This window comes from Herpailurus yagouaroundi, unplaced genomic scaffold (genome assembly GCF_014898765.1).
Source record: "Herpailurus yagouaroundi ecotype Mexico unplaced genomic scaffold, PumYag 159, whole genome shotgun sequence".
Taxonomy (NCBI): domain Eukaryota; kingdom Metazoa; phylum Chordata; class Mammalia; order Carnivora; family Felidae; genus Herpailurus; species Herpailurus yagouaroundi.
Genome location: NW_024412400.1, coordinates 80,671,054 through 80,695,854, shown reverse-complemented (window position 1 = coordinate 80,695,854; position 24,801 = coordinate 80,671,054). Strand labels below are relative to the sequence as shown.

Here is a 24,801-nt window from a genome sequence, read left to right as displayed (position 1 = left end):
GTGTATGCACCACTCTGCTCCCCTGTGTGGCCCTACAAGGCCTGGCCACCACAGAGACGATAAAGTAGGAGGAGAATTGCTATACTCCCCTGTGATTTTGACAGGGGACTAAATTCAGCCCAAAGCATCTTTCTTCCTCTCTATTTACTCTGGACAATCTGTCCCTTATCAGATGAGCTCAAGGCTGGTTGGAAATATGTGTATTTTATTTGACAATATCTTCTTCCAGTTTTGTTTTGCCGCGCAGACATTTGTCTGTTTTGCTGTATGTTGTGCATCAGATAGGATTCAGACAAATTGCTTTGGCTTTCTAAACTGTTTTGTTTTCTCCATTCAGTTATCATTGATCTCATTTCCCTTGCTGCATCTCACTCTTCTTCCCCAATTCCAACTTAACTCACAGTGAGAGAGGACAATTCCACTTTTACTCAGCTCCATCAAGGGCTAGATAGGCCACAGAAGTTACAAGGCCCAAGATTTAGTACCCAGGCATAACCAACACGCATGACATTCTGTGGGTCACCTTTCCAATTTGGCCCACTTCTCCTTCACAAAATAAAGCCTGCTCTTGATTGCCACAGAATCAAAGTGGAATAGCTTCAAACCCTCTGGGCACCAAGTGGTACTCACATGTGCCATGTTTTCACATTTGGCTCCACTGGGGAAGATGTCTCATCATTTTTAGCTTTGGTTCAAGGCAATGGGCTGGTATCTGTTGGCCTAGTGAAGGCCCACTTCACTCTCCATCACGATCCCCATCCCACTCCTGATCCATCTCCCACCTGAGGCGGCTTCTGGGCAAACAACCCACGCAGTGTCCCAGAGCCCTGTAGATAAAAGGGCCCCTGCTTGCCTGTGTTCTGCTGTCACCACGTTGAAATTAACTCTTAAACAAGGGCCCTGCATTTTCATTTTGCACTGAGGCTTGCAAGCCGTGTGGCCAGTCTTACAAACCCAATCCCCCAAAGCAATATAGAAGGAAGAGCATCACGAAGAGGAGGATAACAGAGCAGCTTGGCCAGCCGCTGGTGGTGGAGCAAAGGGCTGCCCACATGGCAGAGACCAGCCATGGGATGCCCTGCATTATAAACATTTAACAAGAGAAAGGGCAATGTGGGGGGGTGGAACATGAAACTGCCACAGGCCCCACCCAGATCAACCTTCCCTATCTTGCATGGATTGGGGGCCTGACTCACGCCCAAGGTGTGGCTCACCATTCCTGCTAAGCACACGGGGCTCCTCCCTACTCATGGAGTCCAGGAGCAAGCGTGGGTTGCCCTGGAGTCAATGTGGAAACCATCCAGTCACCACTTGATATCACAGAGCTACATGAAGTTTCAGAGCAGACGTCAGGCAGCCAGCACAGGCCACCCTTTATCAGTGAAATAATCCCCTCCAGGTTCATGAACAGACCAACCCATGTTCACACTGGGAGTCTGTTTCCCATTCTGGTCTCAGCATTAATTCTGTTTTGAATTACTTCCCTTTTCTAGACCATTGGAATCCACAGAGGCAGAACCTACTCCTCTGTCACACAGGTGACACAATCCCACACCTGGGGCAGCAACCAGCAGATTCTGATGCTCAACATATATTGGTCAAATTAAATTGAGGATGGCCCTGATATCTTAAAACTGCAGTACAAGGAAGCTCCTACCACTGGCTCTTCTCTCCCATCCAAAATTCTTCTAATAGCCTGAGTCAGGTCATATGTCTCAGTAGAGAAGAAATCAAAGGAAGGAGGCAAAACTTACACGTGTAAATAAAGAGCCTATCGTAAACTACATGCAAGTAAGACCAGCTTTTGGAACACTGAGACTCCAAGGGAAGCATGAAGGTCACTAGTTAGGAGGAAATGAATTACACGCCTGTGTTGGTTTGGAGAGTCATTTCCGAGTGCTAGTTCACCAACTGTCTAGGTGGACTTGGGAGAGTTTCCTTCCCTGGACTTTGGTTTGCTGGTCAACAACGTGAAGAGGACTGGATGTGCTCAGAGTGAGGTCCCTTCCAGGGCTGGCATTCTGTGCTTCTAAGAACCAAACTGTTAGCAACTCCATTTCAGTGTCATGACTTAAGAACTGGTTTTTAGGGTAGGATTGTATTCTAGAACCCAAGTTGGCCTGACAAAATAACAAAAGTGACAAAAAATGCAGTTCAAGAAGTTGAGTTCTGACCACAAGAGGTGACCCAGAGAGGAAGCCGCTAGAGAATTCTTCTGATGCCAGATAGAGGGGGTTACAACCCAGGTGACAGAGACACATTGGGATGGGGGGGCTAGGCATCCAAGGAGGGGCCCTGGAGCAGTAGGGCCCCTGCTCCCAAGTGATGTGATTTAGACTGAGTCCTGCCACCAAGCACAGCCACTTGAATAGTCGTGCTGCTCTGATGGGATATGTGATGAATGGCGGGTGGTAGGCTGCAGACCAAGGCCATCTTACTGAGGATCCTGAATACTAGGCCAGGAAGTTCATACTTTATTTTCATCATTATTACATTTGGGGACCCTGTTGAGTCTTGACATTTGAGGAACTCCTGTGAGCTGTGACCAGAATGCAAGCAGACAGACTGAGATGTTGCCCAAATCACACGGGAAAGGGGATGGAGTGTTCCTTTGGCCTGTCAACCCCTGCCCCAGCCACATTCCTGAAACATCATAATTTTGCACACAGGTAACACTCTGTGACCATCTGAACCAAAGCTGGCCCCGCAGTTTGGGCTTCGTAACTCCAGGCTCAGCCTGGCCCCTTATACCAAGGAAGCATTTGGTGCAAGGCCCAGGAAACACAGCCCGAAGGCAACATTTGATGTGCAGACAGTTCCTGGACCACCTGCCTGAGAACCTGTGGTAAAAAGTGCATATTCCCTAGCCTCATTCTCAATTTACTAGATTCAAACCCCTAAAGGAGGGTCCAGGAATCCTCATATTAAGAAGTCCTGTTGTGAGGCAGGGGCAGGCGGTATGCTGGGGTGGCTCAGTCGGTTGAGCATTCTACTGTTGATTTCAGCTCAGGTCATGAACTCATGGTTCGTGGGTTTGAGTCCAGTGTTGGACTCTACTGACAGTGTGATAGATAGATAGATAGATAGATAGATAGATAGATAGATAAACCCTGCTGGGTGACTGGTATCCACATAAACGGTTGAGAACTAGAGTGTTTCACTTTGTCAAACTACTGACAGAGAACTCCAGTGTGAAACAGGTACACAAAAACCCAGGGGCAGGAGCTTGTGGGATGAATCAGTTTCCAATACACAGAAGTCACGGTGAAACTGTGAGACTGGAACATCGGGTGGTAGGGCAAGTGGAACATGTGATAAAGTCAGAGGACGGACAGTTGTATGTAACTGACTCACAAGCCCTTTATTTCTGCCTTGCTTCTGATGATAGGACGTGAGAGTTCTTAGGTGGAGTTTCATGAAGGGCATCCACACTTCCAGGGAGGCTCTCTGCCATGTGAAGGGTGTGGGGCCGGTGAGGACAAGCCCCTGCTCCCTAGAGTTTTCTTACAGCACGTTTGGGACCCCGGGTGACGTGGGAACTGCACAGGGAACAACATGCCATATCCGTTTTCAGAGGGCGTCAACACCCTCCTTCCCACACCTGCTGTTCCCAAATATCACAACCTGATTTTTTTTCTCCAACCTCCTGTCTTGATAATGATTAAATATTCATGGATTGCGGTGATGCCAGCATACTTTGGGAAATTTCAGATACCTTTTTTTAAACAGAAGCTTCTTTTTTCTTTCAGATGATCCCACTTTTGAAGAGAGGGAAAAAGAATGACAAATTGCAAGTGACTCAAAAAGTAGAAACTCACAAAAAAGCTAGTAATGTCCTAAGTTTTTTGATAGTGTTTCCAGCCCAAAGTATCCCACTTTAGGAGAAATGAAGCACAGAATTTAGAAAACAGAGATGCCAAAGAGCAATTGTTCATATTGCAAAAGAATCTTTCATTTTAGCACAGGGTCCATTTACATAGCAGAGTCCCTAGTTCTGTGGAAAATACAAGCAAATTTGCATATATCTGTATTATTTATTTATTATGCAAAAAGATGGTCACCACCAAGTTGCCCCTTGAGCTACCAGGAAGGACAGGCTGATCCCCAGGTAGAGCCAGTGGACATGCATGCCAATTCAACCAGAGAAATTCCACTGCTACCTGGGTATCCATTAGAGTTTCCCGGAACTTTTAATTTTTACAAAGTTGTGGGGAGGGGCCAGTAATACACACAGAGACCTCATTCCTTAAGTTGGCATTTCCGAAAACTAAGACACATCGAGGGACGACTGCCCTGAAGTCATATACTAAATTTTAGTTTCAGAGTAGTTATTTCCCTTTTCACTATACTTTGTTACTGCACAGAAATCTTCCACGTTTATTAGAGTAGCCTGTTTATCTCCTAGAAATATTATGGCTTAAACCTAAAACCAGTAATTCGTTAAAATAACCAGAACAACGGGTGATGAACTCATACACTGAAGGTAAGATGTGAACTCTTGGCTTCCTAAGCAAGTCTGACATTCTTAAAGGTCTCCAGATCAGCTGAATAATGTCAGTGTTGATCACAGTTCTGTCTTGAACTCACAACACAGATAACTTGGGCCAGCACATTCCAAAATTTTACTTAAAATACCAACTAAAGCAAGGCGTTATCAAGTTGAATCAATGCCTCAGTGAGTATTAGTCATTCAGAGGAAAAAAACCTAAGAACCTGATGTTGGATCAGTTTGTGTCCTATATTTATTTATTTCTAATTAGTTAACAGATACCTATGTAGTGCTTAACTATGTGCCAGAAACTGCAATTAGAGCCTCACAAATATTAATCATATAACCCCCACAACAACCATGTGGGGGTGGGTACTATACATCATTGCTATTTCACAGGTGGGGAAATTGGGTACCAAAGGCTAACTGGACCACCATCACACCACTGTTCAGTGTGACAGTTATAAAAGATGCTCTCCTGGGTCACATTTGACATAAAGGGATACTGTATCACCATCAGGATCATCTCCCCAAAGTCCCCTGGAGTTACTCCAAGACCTCCGAAAAGCAGAACCACTTAAAAGCTGTACCACTAATTTCATTATTAACAATCAGCTGATGATACTATCTAATATCAGTGCCTTGTGCTCCACCAACACCGTGTTAATGCTTTATATACATGCTAATTCGATCGGGGAGACATTGCCATTGGACCCATTTTGCAGATGAGGGAAGAGACTCGGAGAAGTTAAGGGATATGCTGAAAATCATGAGACCCTTAAAGGACAGAGCTAGAGTTCAGCACCAGATTCATCCACCTACATTACATATGTTGTAGCTGAGGTATTTAATAGGTTCCTGCAGGTGTGTTTGTGTTATCCACAGTGTTTTAATAATTTTTGGAGAGAAATGCTAAAATCGAATCCCTGAGAGATTTCCATGAAAAATCTATAGCCTGGTCCTGTCATGAGCCCCTGAAACACATCAGAGACTGCTGAGCATTTGCAGAGCTCTATGAAGAATCACTAAGTTAAGACGCAATTGCTGTGACCTACTGAAAGTATCTTCTACTGCAAATTATCCCTGCATGGCAAAGATGCTGGGATTACAACTAGTAATGTTCTGTTAACATTGAAATAAAAACAAAACGCAAATTTACACAGCGTGAGGGCTCTCAGGGTTCATCCGTGTTGTAGCTCGTGTCAGCACTTCACTTCTTTTTATGGCTAAATAATATTCCATTGTAGGGCGACACCCCATTCTGTTGATCCATTCAGGCATTTGTGTTTGCCAGGAGGCGCAGGGAGTGGAGAGTGATAGCTTAGTAGTTAGGGTTTTCCTTTGGGGTGATGAAAAGATCTGGAACTATGTAGGGGTGATGATTGCACAACATGGGGATTTACTCAATAGTTAGAATGGTAATTTTATGTTACGGGTATGTTACCACAATAAAACAAAACAAAACAAAACAAAACAAAACAAAACAAAACAAAACAAAACACCCTAGTAGTTCATAGATCTTCCAAGAAACCTTACTTTAAAGAAACAGTAAACTCATTCGGAGTCTTTGTTTGATAGCCTATGTGTACTCTGATCTCCTCTAAAACAGAAACCAGCATCACTGATATGAACCTTCAAGATCCCATCATGGTATTTAAAGTCACCTCCCCAAATTTCCCTACTTGTCTGTTATGTTCTCAGTGGCCTGGAATAATCTGTTTTCAAATGATTTCTGAGGTTTTCCCACCTCCGTGTCCTTACTTTCCTCTTGACTTAGAACTTGGAACACTGCCACTATTCCTCTCCCTTATCAGCCATCAAAGATCAAGATAAATGGTATTATCAGGCTGTTGCTAGAGACAGATGCAAACCCCACTTCTGATACAACTTATTGTATCTTCCTTGTCATATTACCTATCCTCTTGCTCCAGAAAGCTCTCAGTGTTTCCTCATTGCAAATCAAACTGAGTACAAAATTATTGTCCTGTCATGAAAGACTCTTAACAATAACGCCTCACCCTCATCCCTCATTATTTTCCTTCACATATCATATACTCCAGCCAAACTAAACTGTCACCATTCCCCAAATACGTCTCACACACTTGTACACCCATGCCTTTTCTCGGGATGTTCCCTCTGCCCCAGAGGCCCTTCCCACCCCTCCGCCTACAGAAACCCTTCACAGCTCCCAAGGCGATTCCAAATTTACCTCTTCTGTTGAACCTTCCACCAGAGCTTGCCATCCTTCCACCTTTCAGAGGCCACCTGCCTTGACTCAGACCCTCTGTCACAGTACGGACCCTATCTGTCTCAGAACACAATGATTTCTAGTCTGTGCCATTCCCACCTGGTCTGAGCTTTTTAAGAGCAAGAACCATTGTCACAATCACTGTAAGTCCATCATCCCTGCCGTATAACAGAAGCTCAATTAAAATGTATCTCATGGAATGGAATGGTATAAAACATAATGAATAAAGGCAAAAAAATTAATAAAGCCCCTGAATTTAGACCGACTTCCAGGCTTTTGAGCCTACACAATGGAATATCGTGCATAGTCTTGGCACCTGACAAAAAGTAGTTGGTGAGGGGAGGCAGGTAGATGCGCATAAGAACAAAAAGAAAGATTTGCTATTTTTAAGCTACGAGGGAGGGGAGGAGCAAGCACTCTGTCAGGCCCCTAATATATTTGTATCATTTGATGCTCACGATATCCCTTCTTTGATGGCTGAAGAAACTGAGGAAGAAGAAGAGTGAATACACTGCCCATGTTTCGACAGGTCGTCTGACTCTACAGCCCATGCTGTTTTCCCAGAGCACACTGCTTCTTAGAGAGAGAGAGAGAGAGAGAGAGAGAGAGAGAGAGAGAAGCTATGACTATCTTCTCTAACTCTAGCCCCCAGGATGATCTTACACCAGATTACTTTAGTTTACATGTAATAAGATGCAATAACAATGAAAGCCAATACCTCCTAAATGTCTATCATGTATCAATTAATAGGTTCTTTCAACACATTGTCTCAAACTCTACAGGCATCCCAAGAAGTGGATATTATAAATCTCATTACAAGGAAGGAAATGAATTTCATCAATATGTCCAAAGTCAAGCCACATCACAAAGCCAAAAATCCAACCAAGATCTTTATAAAGCACCCTTTCAATTTCATCTTGGCCTCTTCTCCATAGATTCTAGCCATAAGTAGTATATTAAGAGGAGTCTTTAAAAAAAAAAAAAAAAAAAGAAAACAAACAAACAAAAACAAAAAATACCACCATGGAAAAAATTGCTATCTTGAATATGAAGAGCATAATAAGAATTTTCCATTTGGTGATCGAGATCTTTATCCCTCAGAGAGAAACATACATAGAAACAGGTCTAGCAGGTGAAGAGGGTGGGGCAACACCTGCCTCTCCTCACTTCCTCTGAGCTTTTATCTTTCCCTAGAGTTCTTTTATTTTGATTCCTGTTGCCACCACCAAGCTAAGTCCCCATCTCTCAGGGCTGGGGAGGAGGAGAAGATAACAGAGGTACTTTCCTTTTTGTTTTCTTCTCACCTTAAGGTAAACATAATCTTCATTCTTGTATTCCTTAGCACAACAGAGACAGGCTGACATATTCAATGTGAAATTTACCAAACACTAAGAAAAGCCCAAATGGAAACAAAGAAAATAACAACAGCACAAAATAGATGACTGATTCCGAGACCTGTAATTAGAGAAGGGGGTTACTGAGCACCACATTCTATCACATTCCCCTAGCCAAAGATTATCTTACACAATTTACCAGAACCTTGTATGGGGTCTTTCCCTCTTGACTCCATGTGGGATTGTTCTCCTGCCACGAAGAAGAAATCACCCAATCAAATCCCCAGAGTCAACTCTCAGACTACTTTGGGTTCTTCCACTCAATTCTGCTTTCCTTTCATAGAATTCAGCTCATAGATCATCTGCCAAAAGGTACTAACTGACATCCATGAGTCTTAATGAGCACTTCAGCACATCCCAGCTCAGGCTAACAATTTTGACCACTTCCTCATCAGCATTCAGTTGACCCCTGCACCTGCCCACCCACCCACCCATCCATCCACCATAGAGGCATTCCTTTGGAATTTGAATTTTAGAATTTGTCATGACATTATACACAGGCAGTCTCTGAGAGAGCCACCCCCATACTCCTTTACAATGCTTGCCAAGACTGATGACAGGACCTCTTTGCAGCTCGTGAACCTCACAGAGAAACACTCCATCAAAGCATCACCTACCACAACAGAGTTTACCTCAGGGCTGTGACTTTGCATCTGCAGCACCTGAGAAAAACAGACGTCCTATTTCTCCTTTCACATCCCGCATTGTACCCCTAAGACCAAGAACAACATTAGAAGATCGTTAAGTCATACCAGCCACTGAATTACATCATTCTTGCTGGAGGCCCATGGCTGACTTCAGGTTGTCGGTAATCACACCAAGAATATATAAATAACAACAACGACATGAACAAACACTGCTCGCCTTAGAGTCCTGAAAGTGCTCTCTACTTTATGAGAGTTTCCCATCTCTCATCTCTGTTGGGCCTCCCAGCAGTTCTAAGAAATCACCAGGATAGGGGGTATAGCTCCACCTTTCCCTCTTCCCAACCTACTCCCCCAGGATCATCTTTCACTTTCTCCTCTGTGTTACCTTGACACACTATGCTTCTTGTTTATGCTTCTCTACATTTGTCTGCCATATTCCCTCTACCCGAAACACCACCTCCACCTCTTCCTGGACCTGATGGGATACACCATCCTCCTGAGACTCACTCCCTGGGAATCCTTTGGTAATTCTCGGAGTTGGGTCTGTCCCCTTATCTCTTCATTTAAAAGGCTGGAAAGAAATTTTATTACCTTTTTTTTTTTAAAGTACATTGCTCAGATTAACTACCATTTTGAATTTTTTAAAAGAGTATACTATGAGTTAGCATCAAAATGAAAAGCTGTGAGCACAGAATGGCACAGACCCAGGGCGGTAGGGTGTGAATGTGGTGTGAGAGGAGCACATTTTTATCATTATAGGAATAACTGCCAGCTCCTCAGAAGAAACTCCTGGAGACAATAAACTTTATTATCTTAACAGCTTTTACAATCATTCTTTTTCAGAAGAAAATTGCCTTTGTCTAGGGCAAAAAAAAAAAAAAAAAAAAAGAGAGGGAGAGAGAGAGAGAGAAGGAAAAAAAAATACCTTGATGAATTCTTGGGTAGAAAATGTGCTTTTGAAGACAGCTACAGCTACAGAGAAGAGGGCAAATATCTACGGGGAAAAATGAGAGTAATTTGGTTTTATTCCTCAGAAGAGGGAGTGTAAAAGGAAGACACCAGAGCTGTGAAGAGGAGGAAAAAGACAGAACCACTGTGATGGAAACCAAGTGAACAAAACAGAATGAGTCCCGTGAAACCCCGTGTCATGGGAACGCTGACAGGGCTCTTCCCATCTGAAGGTAGTAAAAAGCCCTGGATCCACACAACCTCTCAGAGCCTCAGTTCCTCCAGCGGAACAAAGAGAATAATAATGAAACCTAGTTCACGGGGCTGTTTTGGAAAGTGAGTAATAAGAGATGGGTGTGAGAACATTTTGAAAACCATAACGATGGTGACTATTTCCTCTACAAGATGGTTTGAGGGACACTCCAGTGTCGACAGTGAATGACTACAATGTTGATATTCAATATCTTTTTGATTATAAATGGTTGGGCCTGCGTTTTTGTTTTGTAAATGTGGCCCCAGGAACCAAAAGCGTGATGTAACATTCACAAAGTCTCACAGTAAAAAGGTGATGTCCCTTTAATCCATTTGCTTATTTATTCAAGATTTATTAGTCTCTATAACATGTATTGCACAATACAGGGCAACCATAATTCAGTCTCTATTCCTATTCGATAGGTCGGGTTTCCTCCAGCCAGAAAGGAAAGAGGATGACAGATATTATGAGAACTCCTGTCGCAGACCCCGCATGTTCCAACCCAGCGACCTTACCCAAGGAGGACAATGGGGAATGTGTTCACAAAGCAAATCTGCCCATCCTCCTGGGATGCAGCAGTATGCCCGATGTTTTGTTGTGTGTTGTATTTTCATGGAAACTTCCTCCAAAGGGTGAAGGATGCCTGCCACACTCCCTTAACAGACTACTCACTTCCTTCTTTGCTTTTTCTGTTCTTCCTTGTCTTTTGCCAAAAGCATCATCAGACAAACCAGAACAGAAGGTGGCCGGAACCTGGCCTGTGTGGCCACCTCGCAAAGCTCCAAGCCAGAAGGAGAGTGCCCCTCACTGAGTTCCTGGCATTTGATGTTCAGTCTGGAAAGGAAGCATGGCCATCTGCCTTGGACTCTATCAAATGGAGGCTGTGCTCACTGCTAAGTCCCATGGCCATGTGGATCGTGGACCAGTTGGAATAGAAACAAGCTCTCCAATGCAGCATGAGTAATGACAGCTCTAGGGTCAGAACAAAACCCAATAGGAAGGCAGGAAAGAGAAGACGAGAGAAGTAGGTCAGTGCCTGCTCTTCAGGACCCCAAACAGAATGGCGGGTGCTGAGACCCTGGCTGGGCAACCACTCATTCAAGCTTCTCTCCAAGGCACACAACTGAGACAAAGGAGAAGCAGAGAACCAGGGTCAAGGAGGTTCGTGGAAAACAATGGCTCCCACACCTGTTGTTTACAGATGAGGAAACTGAAGCTCAGAAAGAGGGAGTGACAGCAGCTGAGTAGCAGAGCCAGAGTCAGTATTGGGCATCCCATCTCCCTGGCCGATAGCTCCTCTCCTACACTGACATGACTCGCATCACTGGCTGAGGAGAGCCAAGTGGGGTGAGGGCAGAAATGCGGTGGTTGTTAAGTGACTGTCTCCATGATGCTCAGTGTAAGGAATCTGTCCCACGGCCCGAGAACCCCATCAGCAGGCCATCAACAGGCCTCCAGATAATACAGTTTACGTCAAAACAACTTTTATTTCCTGACTGCTTTCTCAGCTGTGCCTTAAAATAAAATGTATGTGTCTAATCTCATCCGGCTCTGTGCTGCCTCTGCCATCAGAGAAGCGGGCGGGAGTGCTGCCGGAGAAGCTGCAGAGAGTGGGGGACTCTGTGGGGTACACCAGAAGAAGAGCGGTGGCGGTGCAGACACCCCCCGCCCCCACCAGCTGAGCTGGGTGTGCATCCTGTGTGCATCTTCCTAGCTCGGCCTCTTGGCACCACAAGAGCAGAAAGGGCCCAGCCACGTGGACCTTCGGTGCCACCCAAGGCAGGTCTTCCCCATCACCCTAAGGGACACCTCATCCTTCCAGTTGTTCCACCATAAACTCTGAGAGTTATCCCCGTTCTCTTTCCTGTAGACTTGGCATCCAGTCTATGGGTAAACATCATTGGCTCTAACCCCCATCATATAGCCTGTGTTTGCTTCCTATTGCTGCTGTTAATGATCGGCCACAAATGGAGTGGAGTATGTGCCACAATTGTTTGTTTTTTGTCTTATATTTCTGAAGGTCAGAAGTCTGCTAGGCTGCATTCCTTCTGGAAGCTCCAGGAGAAAACCTTTTCCTTGACTTTTCCAGCTTCCAGAAGCCAGCTACAATCCTTGGTTCCTGGCCCCTTACCCCATCTGACGTCAAAGCCAGCAGCATCTTCTCTGTTTCTTCCATCACTACATTATCTTCTTTCTAACACTACTGTGTCCCTCATAAGGACCCCTGTGGTCATGCTGGGCTCGTGTGAATAACCCAAAATAATCTCCCCATCTCAAGATCTTTAATTTAACCACATCTGCAGGGCACCTGAGTGGCTCAGTCAGTTAAGTGTCCAACTTCAGCTCAGGTCGTGATCTCACAGTTCGTGGGTTCGAACCCCATGTCAGGCTCTGTGCTGATAGCTCAGAGCCTGGAGCCTGCTTCAGATTCTGAGTCTCCCTCTCTCTCTGTTCCTCCTCCACCTATGCTCTGCCTCTCAAAAATAAACAAATATTAAAAAATTAAAAAAAAGAAGAATTATTAACCACATCTGCAAAGTCCCAGTTGCTCGAAGGTTCCAGGTATCAGGACTGAACACGTTTGGGGACATTTTTTCGTCCTACCACATAGCTAAATTGTGATTATTTTCCCAGGACCTCCATAGCTACTCCCCTAATCCCAGCCTCCATCATCACTCACTTGGGTTGCTGAACAACCTCCTGACCAGTGTCCCTGCTTCTGCCATCCCTCTACTGGCACCACCCACCCCCACCCCTGGTCTTCCAGACACAGCAGTCAGAGTGGTTTATTAGGAATGTAAGTCAGATCATGTCCGTCCTCTGCTCAAGATGTCTTATGGCCTCCAAGACCCCCATGATCCAGCCCCAGCACCTGCAGCCCTTACCTCCTCCAGTTCCCTTTCTCTCACTCTGTCCCTACCAAACTGGGCTCTAGATGGGTCCTCAGACATGCCAGGTGCACTTACGCCTGAGAGCATTTGGCACATGCTGTTCCCCCTTCTTGAGACACCCTTCTCCAGAGGCTCACATGGCTCATTCCCTCATCTCCTTTAGGTCCTTGATTAAATATCACTGCCTTAGCAAGACCTATCTTGTCTGCCCACTTTAAAATGACAACATATCTTGGGGTGCCTGGGTGGCTCAGTCCGTTAAGCAAGTGACTTCGGCTCAGGTCATGATCTCATGGTTTTGTGGGTTCAAGCCCCGCGTCGGGCTCTGTGCTGACAGCCTAGAGCCTGGAGCCTGCTTCGGATGCTGTGTCTCCCTTTCTCTCTGCCCCTCCCCTGCTCATTCTCTTTGTCTCTCAAAAATAAATTTTAAAAAAGTTAAAAAATTTTTGAAATGACAACATCACCATAATACAGCCACCTTCCCTGATTTATTTTTCTTTCTAGTATTTACCTCCATCTGACATACTACTACACGTGGGCTTTTTTAAATTTTTTGATATTTTTCTTTATTTTTGAGAGAAAGACACAGAGTGAGTGGTGGAGGGGCAGAGAGAAAGAGGGAAACACAGAATCTGAAGTAGGCTCCAGGCCCTGAGCTGTCAGCACAGAGCCCGACACGGGGCTCGAACTCATGAACTGTGACATCATGACCTAAGCCGAAGTCAGACGCTGAACTGACTAAGCCACCCAGGCGCCCCTATACCACTTATTTAATACTACGTGTTTATACAAATGTTTAACTGGTTATTTTTCTGCCTCGCCTCTCTCCCCACCACAGAAATGTACACTATGTGAAGGCAGGTAGTTTTACTTTTTCTGCTCACAGCCTCAGCATTTGTCACATGGCACAGAGTAGGTGCTCAACAACTATTTGATGAATCGATGAAGCAATGAATCAGTGAATGAAGTTATTTCTCTGAGACTGCTTCTATAACCATAAAATGAGAGTAACAATATCTACTTTTCATGCTTTTCTGGACATCCCTCAAGTCTTCCTGTGCAAAATCCAAAATTTTTCCTATTTTTGAAGAATGATCCAAGATGTGAGCTATTGATAAGCTCGCTTTCCTCTTATCCAAGAAAACATTTTCCTCACCTTCCCTGCTCTTACAGGCAGAAAGATAATGGGCATGTGGTCTAGATTTAGCCAACAGTTTTCTCTGTTTTATTTCTCTTCTGTAGGGTAACCTAAGATATGCCTGTTACCACTTTCATAAGACAGCTGTGCAAATACTATTGGCCCTTTGATAACACAGGTTTGAACTACACAGGTCCACATATAAGTGGATTTTTTTTTAATAAATGCAGTACAATACTGTAAATACCGTAAATGTATTTTCTCTTCCTTATGATTTTCTTCTATGTAGTTTCCTTTATTGTAAGAATATAGTATGTTCTACATGTATAAAATATATGTTAATCAACTGCTTCTGTTTTCGGTAAGACTTCTGGTCAACAGTAGGCTATTAGAAGTTCAGTATTTGGGGAGTCAAAAGTTATACGTGGATTTTCAACTGTATAGGAGTCAGCATCCTTAACCCTTACATTGATCAAGGGTTAACTATAATAGAGACTAGCAATCCTACTCCTTCTTAGATTTTTCCTTCACCAAAAACAAACAAACAAACAAACAAACAAACAAAAAAAACACATTTCCAGTGGAACAGACATGATCATTTTACTATCACACATCACTTTTGTAAAGGAACCTGCCCATATACAGTCTTCACTGGATGATGGGCTTTCTTCCAGCTTAGGAGTAGTCACGTTCATGAGCTAGAACCTGCTTCTTGCTGAAGCTGATTGGACCAGGAAGTGACCATGGCTCAAGGGTTGTCAAAGTATAGGCTAATCAGCAACTACAGCACAACTTAAAGGAAAACTGTACCCAACTAGGGGCTATGGTAATTAACCACAGCAATCAGAATATGCTTCTTCAGATTTTACAATATGGAGTAAATGGTACAGCCTGGTAGAAGGAAGAAAAAAGATTCTAAGGGAAGCAGAAACTGACAGAGTAGCTGAGATGCACTGAAGTTGAAGTACAGAATAAAGCTCATGGTCTTTGGCTTCCACAGTCCCTAGAGCAGATCCAGGTAGACATGTTGGATCCAGACCACCTTCCCATTCTAGGTGCTGTGAGGCCTGATGGTTAAGTCAGAGGCCTGTTTGCATAGGAGTATGTCCTTAAAATAAAACCTCTATTGCCTGATTTAACTTGAGTTTCCCTTTCTCACACCTAAGTTTGCTTAACACCCTCCATAACAAGGTACCAAGTAATATCCCATTCCAAAGCCCTCTGCAATGCCATGGTTTTAGCTTTATTTAGGATCAGATTTGTCTCTGCAGGATACACCTCCAAAGTGCTAAGATTTGTAGTGGAAGACATCAACTCTTTTCCCAACTCAGATCCACTCTTTCTGTATTAGTGAGTTCCTAATAATAGTGCGCTTTAAAATTGCAAAGCCCGTTTGCTTTTCTGAATGCCTGTGCTTATTCAACCCCAAGGACAAGTAGTACTAAGGGACTCACTTTGGAGATATGCTTGCCATTTTAATTGTTTGTGCAGATCTTTCCACAGATATCTTTAGAAGAGAATGGAAGCCAACACTGGACTTATATTAATTGAAAATTACTTGGCAATTTCAGTCAAAAGATTAGGGCCTTTTTGGCACCAGAGACAAAACCAAATAAATCCCAGGCAGTGTCAGAGACGAGAGGTCTTGGGGAGCCAATTCCCTTATCTCACAGATGGGAAAACCGAGGCCCTGAGATGAGTGGCTTGCTCAGGGTCACATACGCAGGAACTGGGAATGTCAGGGCTACAGAACAGATATCATAACATCCAGCCTGGACCCTCTCCAGTAACATCCTTTCATCCATGCCCTCAGGGAGATAAGGAGCTGACTGAACAACCCAGGCACTAACTACATGGGTAGCAATGCATTCTGTTTACCATTTTGTTGATTTTTTATTAAAAATGACTCCAAGAAAAAATGTGACCACCTCACTGAGGCCCCAAATATCTTCAGATCCAGATGGGTCCTGATAAATATATTGAAAATCCATTGAAAAATAGTTACTATGTGCTATAAGCCAGGTCCCAAGCCAAGCACAGAAGGTTTCCTCTTTTAAGGAGTTCAAGCTTTAATGAAGGAAGACAAGTGTACAAACCAACAGTTACGACTGAAAGAGGTAAGTGAACAGAAGGTAGCCATACAAAGTCTACAAAGCACAAAGACACTCCTGCCTTTCTGCTCTTTATTAAAAGTCAGTAGGCTAAGCTACATTTCCATTTTCTCTAATAAAACATAGAATAGCCCCAACCCATTCATTGTAAAGTGTGATATTCATTCAGCTAATGGTTATTGAACTTGGCACTGGGACCATAAAAGGACACTGGTCAGTGTGCCCTCAGGAAAATAACAATTAACCTAAGTAATGCAGGCAAGAATCAATGCTAAAGTAGTTGTTCAACCGTGTGGAAATGCTGTGTACATAATCAAGTACTGGGAAAGTCTCTGAGTGAAAGTTAACATCTTTTTTGTGAAGGCCTCCAAGAAAAGGTGGGGGCTTGAGTTGGAAAGATGTGGCGGATGTCAGCTGCCAGATGGCAAGAAGGAGGCAGTTCCGGACTCAGGACTGAAACAGAGAAGTTAGTGTGGGAAAGTGAGAGCAAATTGACCCTGTCACACAGAGAGAGTAGGCAAGGCGTGAGGGAAGACAGGGGGCATGAGAAGGAGTTAGAGGAAATGCTGTTGGGGGGTAGGGGGTGGAATTTGCGTTTTATATCAGAAAGCGTGGATCTGAAAGGGCAGGCAGATAACCACATTGACGGAACAAAGCACACTTGGCCATCCAGCCACTCCTGACCGGGTCTTGGATGAAAATCTCTCTCCCTGTGGCAGATTCCATCTAGAGGCTGCACATCTTCACAGAATAGGAAGACTGCAGATCTTGATCATTCAGACACTCCTAAGAAGGCTATTTAATGCTTTCCCAGAGTGCCCTTCTTGGAATGAAAGCAGCAAATTGCATGCTGTTGTGTTAGTTAGCGTTAAAGGATTCCTTCTCAACACTCCATCACAGGTGATCTGTGGGTTGAAGATGGCAGGTATGCCGTAGACACTGAATGCGAATTAATACTGTAAGCAGCAGACAAGTGATGCTTACTAGGCAATACGGAGATGGTTGGTCTCAATCCACCCTCCCTATATTTGACCTCCAGCAATATAAAGTTGGGGGCCAGGGACCGGGTGACCTGGGGATACACACTGTGTGTTCAGGAAAGTTAATTCAGCCATAAGATGGGGTTACCATAAAATGGGGTCTCCAGAACTGGAAGCAGTTCTACCAAAAGGGGTTAAAAAGATGTTAATTGAAAAAGATTACATCCTATATGATTCCAACACATGACATTTGGGAAAAGGCAAAACTATGGAGACCGTAAAAAAGTCAGTTGTTGCTAGGGAGTGGAGGGAAGGGATGACGAGATGGAACTCAGAGGAGTTTTAGGGCAGTGAATATATTCCGTATGATACTTTACCGATGGATACCTGCCGTTATACACTTGCCCAAACCCACAGAATACACAACATGGAGAGTCAACCCTAATGTAAACTATGGAGGGTGGGTGATAATGATGTGCCAATGTAATTTCATCAAGTGTCACAAATGCATTCCTGTGGTAGGGGACGTGGATAATGGGAGAGGCTGTGCATGGGTGGGATCATGGGATGCGTGCACTCCCTCTGTACCTTCCTCTCAATTTTGCTGTGAACAGAACTGCTCTAAAAAATAAAGCCTTGTCAAAAATAGAAAAATAAATAACATGAGTTTTAATCAATTAATTAATCAAAAGGAAATGAGAAGAACACCCATGTACGTAGGAGGGACAGGATGTGGTTACCCCTAAAACCAGAGCAGGGATGGTCAGGTGAGGAAGGAATCCTGCACAGTGGTAGGTGTCAAAGCGGGTTCTGTCTAAAAGCACCCACATGCACATGGGGAGGGAGAATGGAAGGGAGACAATTCCTTGGGCACTGGAGGCTCACTTCTGCTTCCATCAGACTAGTTATGGCTTCACCTATTTCCCATAATGAGTTTCCACAGAAGAAGATTTTGAATAATGAGAAGGTTAAGAATGAATGAAAGCATGTGTACAGACACTTTACCATCAAAATCTGATCCCATCATTTCTCTGCGAACTAATCTTGAGTGAACTTGTTGCACTGGCCAGGCAGCCAATGCCCTTCAGGGGCTGGCTTCAACCTTCTTCCGGTTTTTGTCTACAGCTTCCTTCCCACGTTCCTTACTTACCGGCCAGACTAACTAACAATTTACACCTCGTACTTGCCTGTGCCATTCCTGTGTTCCCGTTTCTGCTGGTAATGTTAACTATAAGGCATGCTTCAAGACTCAGCCCAAAGGAGTCTTCGAAACCCCCAGAGAGGGGTCTTCTGTTTTGGTAACGCTTGGTAACTTTGCCCTAAAATAGTGCTTGTTAAGTTATAATGACGTGGTGACATGTTAATTTCTGCCATTAGACTGGGAGCCCTTCAAGGGCGGCAACCATGTTTTGTTCATTGCTGCTTTGTTAACCAACTAGGGGAGTGCCTGGCCCTTTCAATGATTTGTGGACTGAACTTTCTCATTCAAGCTGCAGTGACCAGTAGTGCCCACCAGATGGCAGCGTGTGGACATTTTTCCCTTACCAATCAGAAGGGAGTGGAAGGGTTTATAGCAAGTTGACTTTCATTTCCGTCCTTGCAGACAGACAAATCTCTGCAGACATCGGGACTTTTGACTGGGCAGTAGAATTCACACTGCTGAATCGGACCCTCGGGCAACCATTGGATTCCCTAGATCTCGCTGCTTTCTGAAAACATTCCTCCTCCCTTAGGCTGAGAAAAGCTCATACTATTTTGTATTCTAGGACAGAGAAACTTGGATTTGAGTTTAGTCGTGAAAGGCGCAAAGTGACCATCTTTTCAGCGCTTAGAGAAAATGGCTACCACCACCCACTGATTGCTGCCATCCGTTGAGGTTCCTCGACCTGCTGCCCACACCCATCTGCCAGAACCAGACAGCAAGCCAAAGTCGGAACACGTTGGCTTATTTTGAAGGTTGGGTCTTCCTGGGTTCCTGCCCCCTTCTCACTTAAGAGCAGGCCAGTCAGGCCAGGAGACTACAGGTGCCCTAAGCATAGAGCCCTGGCCTCCTTACCTGTGAACCCTGCATTCAACTGTGGAGCTCCTCATAAATAAAGGGTTCCCAAGTGGAAGATACCTCCAGTCCAAATGAAAAACGGACAAAAATCTCAAAGCACTTCCCAGACTAGAAAAGCCCAAAGACGAGAGGGCCTTACCTTTCTACTTCTTTCTCTGTCTCTCTGTTCACTTCAGTCAGGCAGCGCAGGTGCTCTCCCCTCTTGGTACTTTGTAATCTGCATCGTCTCCACCACTGTCCACGAGGCTCTAATGTCTCCAACCTTGTCCTATTCCCATGGACTTCTTTCTCCACTGCTAGAGAAGTGGAAGAACCAGGAAGAAGATCCTAAAGACCTCTACTTCTTTTAACCAAACAAGGCAGTCTTAGTTCTAAGGGCATCCAACTCTGTTCCCCCCTCCCCACAAGGCAAAATGCTTTGTTCGATAAATAGGAGATTGGTTAAGCCACAGGCTCTGGAGTCAGCGGCAGACGTGGGTCAAATTCTGGTTCTGTCACATCCTAAATGGGGAAAGTGTTTACATACCTCAGAGGGATGTTGTGCCAATGAAATCATAAGGCATGTAAAGTGTTTAGCACAGCACTGGTGCATGGGGTACGAAATACATGTTAGCAATTACTATTAGCGTTAGCAGAAATTCCCTGCAGAAGGCACGGCTTCCCAGAAGTAATTCTCGGTATTATACTCCATGCAGCTTCAGAAACTTCTAAGAACCCAAACCTCTTCGTAAATCATGTCATGAGATCTGTGTTGCTTTCATTTACTTTATTCCCATTCAGTAGGGCTTACTGGGTATATAAGCCGTGGCAAGCTCAGAGGAGGTTGATACAAGGATGCTTAGACACGGTCTGTCTCCTCAAGGAGCTCACAATGCCCTCAGTAGACCCACTCACCAGCAAGTACCGTGCAGTGGGATTGGTGCTCTCACATGGGATGTATAAGATGCAACAGGGAGAGGGAGCCCGAGCCCCAACACTCCTTATAAGGCATTGTAGACCTTTTGTGATCTAACACTTGCCTTCCTGGCAATGCCTATTCCCAAAATATTCGCCTTTCAAGAATGCGTTATGATGTCCCACCTCTAACCTTGGCACTGACAATTCTCTCTAAATGGAATACCTTCCTGCCTGGTAAAACTCCTACCAATCCTCCAAGTCTCTGCCTAAAGGTTGTTTCCTGTGAGGAGTCTTCTCGTCTCTGTGAAGGAGACATAGGGACTTCTTCTCCCATTGGCTGTGATCTCACTGAAGGTGCAAGCCACATACTTGTACTTTGTCCCTTAACACTTGACTCAGTGCCCAACTCAAAAGGGATATTTAGTAAAGCTGACGCACTAATGAAAGATGCCCCGACACTCACCCCATGGGAACAGTGTTGCCTGTGGCTGAGTCACTAACAAGGAAAGCCAGCTGATCTGATAGGTTACCTGTCCCCACGTCACACAGACCCATATAGGAAAGCTCCACTGCCACAGAAAGTATCCTAATGTCATCCAAAGTGTCTTTCCTTTTAACTCACACCACTTTCTTCCTAGTTTTTCTCTTTAGAACAATGCCAAATAATTGCGTCCACATTCTCTTCAACGCGGCAGCCCTTCACGTATATGAAGACATCAGACAGATAGAATATCCAGAGAAGATCCTCCTTGGTGTTTATTCCCCTCGAACACATACGGTTAGTCAAACCATCATTAACATACATTTTTAAAGCCCCTAACACATGCCGAGTACTTCTTAGAAGCTTCGTGTGTCATAAATTTAATCCTGCTACCTCGACCATTACCCACACACACATACCTTAAGTTTTGACTTGCTTCATCATGTTGGTTTCAGCCCTGTGTTCTAGAAGTTCTAGATCATTTTAGAGTTCAGTCCTGTATTACTATTATTAATAGTGCATTAATCGAAATATGTGCCAAGCATAATACTGGGCCTCTTTTTAAATTCTCATATTGAACTGAAAAGGAAAACAACCATGTTGCTTCTTTAACAGGTTTGAGGCCGAACAGTCAGAGAGATCAAGCCCTGTTCCTTATCACCTTCCTAATAGGTGTCAGAGGCAAGAGCCCAGGTCAGCTCAGCCTCCCTGCAAGGCCAGCTTCCTTTCCTCTATCCCATGCCCTCTCTTTGTGTCAGGCCACAGTGTTTGCTTTTCATCTGAGTCTGGCGTCTTCTGCAGATTTGGACATTCCTCCTTCTAGTTAACGTTTCAGGTCATTAATAAAAAGTATTGAGCAGGAAAAAGGCTTTGGTCCTTGCCAGAGACCTCTTTCTAGCTTACTCAGAGGTGTTTAGCAATCCCTAAGAGCCACTTGTGTTAACCAACTGTGCAACCGGTGACTATGACACGATCCTGCTCATATTTGACCACCTTATGTATAATCACATCACGGGAGGTCAGGTTAAGTCCATTGCTGAAATGGACCAATTTACCAATTTAGTGGCACAATAAGAAAAGGAAATGTGGTGTGTCTAGCGTGACCTGTTTGTGGTAAACGTGCATTACCTTCTAGTGATGGGTTCATTTTCTTTAAAGTGCCCACAAGTCAGCTGTGTAATGATCGGTTCCAAAATTTCAGCAGGCACCTAGATAAAACTCATACAATTTCCTGTCTTTGATGCTTATTCCTATGATAAAATACAAAGTAAACCCCTTAATTAAGAGGGGAGAACTTTACGAACTTGCCCATATTATCTGTTCTATTGAAAAGCAACCCCACTCACACCCCCAGTTGCATTCCAGTGCTCGGCTTGGCAGCAAAACCTTCCATTTCTTTGTTTTGGAGTGTGACCTCACCTCTGTATTCCACATATCTTTTCTTCTTCATTGCCTATATAGGCAGGAAGGCACCAATCCCACTGAGCCAACCTGGCAGAGTGGTTGGCTAAATATTCTTAACCCCAAAATTAAAGATTAAAACCTCTTCAAAATTGTGAGAACAAATGGTTGCCTATGAGTCAGATGGATCTGAATTCAGCTTACAGGAAACTGCTTTCTTCCATGACTGTGTTAAATCCAGAGGACATAGATGGGGTCTGCTTATCATCATTGTATTCGCAGAGCCAGGAACATGGTAAGTGCTCAGAAGTATTTGTTATAGAAAACGGGGAGAAGATGGGAATGAAGATATGTATACCTTCAGGAGAGGAAACTGGAAGATTTTTTCTTAATGTTTGTTTGCTTGTTTATTTATTTTTGAGAGAGAGAGAGAAAGAGAGCACAAGCCATGGAGGGGCAGAGAGAGAAGAGACAGAGAACCCAAAGCAGGTTCCAGGCTCTGAACCGTCGGCATGTAGCCTGATGCGGGGCTCGAACTCACGAGCTGTGAGATCATGACCTTAGCCAAAGTTGGACACTTAACTGACTGAGCCACCCAGGTGCCCCTCAAAGTTTTAAATTCATATTAAAACATGTATGATTGACATGAGAACCTTTATAGAAAACAGATCTGGTCAGAAGACTATGGGAAGAATTCCTAAAGATTCCTACAGGAGATTGGGAAAGCCACAGAGAGGTGTAAGACAAGAGAAAAGCAGAAGGGATATGGGGATGCCTGGAAGCAATGGAATAAGCCATGATGTTGGACACAGAGGTCTAAGGTTAAGTCTCTGATGTCCCCCTATTAGATGTCTGCCATTGAATAAATGTCACACCTTCACAGAACCCCATTTCCTAACTGATGTAACAAACACAAGAAGCCGCATCTCACAGGAGAGCTGTGAGCATCAACTATGGTAAAGAATATAAAAGCACATTATCAACTCAACGCCACCTACACCTAAATCTGCATTGGAGTCACCTTGAATAGAAGACCCGAACAGAAGAGCACTGGATTACCAGAACACATTTAGGATGGCTAAAAGTCTGCTTCCTAAATGTGGACTCGGGCAAACCTGAAATGTTTCTGACTTCAGAAAAACGCTGACCTCCACCAGGTAGGTAGAGAAGACAGCGCTGATGCAGTTTCAGAGCAGCTGAGAGATGAAGCCATACAGATATTCATCCAGCACCGGGTTCTCTCTCATCAGCTAAACCTCAGCACATCCTAAATGGAATGTATGATCTTCTGCAGAGAACCAATCATCCCCATTTCTGGTACTGACAGAACAGTATCTCCAGCCAGTTGGGCGTGAAATCTGGGTCTTTATGCCAACTCCCCCACCACTCTAAGGGGAGGCAGGGGAAGGACAGCCCAGAGCTATCATTTCTGAGAAATCCTTGAACTGCTCCGAGTCCCAGTATTTTCATCTGTCAAATGGAGATGGTACCACATGCCCCACTTCATTTCGGCATTTTATGAGAATGAACAAATTGATGTAAAAGCTTTTGAAAACTGTAGGATGCTGTTAAAAAAAATAGATGGCCTTAATAATTGCAGTGTTATAGGACTAAAGCTGGACAACTGCCCTTGTCTATCCTGTACATAGAAGATGAAGTCTAAATATCTCATATTAAATGTCACCAAGAGGTATTGGTTCAAAGAAGTGTGGCTACCACTTGTATAATTGTTCTACTTGTTCTCTAGCTAAATAGCTTAAATCTACGGAGTTCTGATGCTAAAGAAATTAAGAAAATCATCACCACATTAAAGGTGCAAAAAAAAATTTTTTTAAATACATTAATGAGATGGTGGGAAGTGGACTGACATTAAAGTAGGTTTGCAAGTGTTTGGTTTCTCTAATTAAATGGAGCTAATGAGTTTCTCCACTGAGCCCGAGCGCTGGGCTAAACAGTCTAACAAGCCTCGGATTCTGTGATCTCAATAAGGGACGGCCGAGTGGCAGCTGAAAATACCTGTGTCATGGTGTGATTCATCTCTCACATCTTTGAGTGAAACCTTCCCATCAGAATGCAGGAGCAGGCCGTAAGCACTGCAAGGGGTTGAAGTTAGATCGTCTAGGGTTTTCAGAAGCCATTCGAGGGACCTTAGCACCATGTCACTATGAGGTACAGAGAATCTCAAAGTGGAAGGCACCACAGATCACAAATCAGAGCTGGGAACAAATTGGCAAAAAGAAGATGAAATTTAATTCAACCAACAATAATTGAGCATGGAGGTAGGGGGTGGGGTACAGAGGTACAAAAGGCAAGCCACCACCGTCCTTATAAAGCTTACAAACAATTTAGGGAGATAGATATACCAAATAAAAAGACAATTTAGAACATTCTCAGTGTTTCCCTGGTATCTCCAGATGGCATCAATCCTTGACATAGTTGATGAAGCCATTTATGACACATCCCAACTTCCCTCTCCATTTCTGGCCATGTCCTAAACTTCTCATCCACACACAAGGAGCATGGATGGAGATTCTCTAAGCCTAGTATGTCTTCTTGGGTACCCATCCCTTTGTGTGGGCAGTCCCTTCTGCCTGGGAGGCTTCGTCTTTCCCTCTGGACACGGCCAACTGTCCTTTGTAGGGCCATGTGGGTGGTGAGGCCCTTCTTATGGCTCCATTTCTCCCAATTTTCAGACTCTAAACTCATTCCCTCTTACGGATCTTGGCAATACTGTCTCTCTCGCTCGTATCCCGAGTCATTTCTCAGGTCTCCAACACAACTTAGAGAAGCATTCCTTGATACCTCACCCACATCTAAATCAGGGCATCATCTAATTTTCTACTAGAATCCTCTTCTCTTCCTTC

General features: G+C 44.2%; 1 protein-coding gene across 2 annotated transcripts in view; it reads right to left on the bottom strand.

The window, feature by feature from the left end:
* The window catches only part of TPRG1 (tumor protein p63 regulated 1), a 215,739-nt gene that overhangs the window by 144,129 nt on the left and 46,809 nt on the right, over positions 1-24,801 (bottom strand). The window contains exon 1 of one of the 2 annotated variants that reach the window (XM_040481078.1): positions 22,142-22,214. The exons of the other annotated variant lie outside the window; for it this stretch is intronic. The gene's annotated coding sequence lies outside the window, so the exon portion shown is untranslated. Of the gene's footprint in view, positions 1-22,141; positions 22,215-24,801 lie in introns of those variants that run through there. 2 annotated transcript variants of the gene reach the window in all.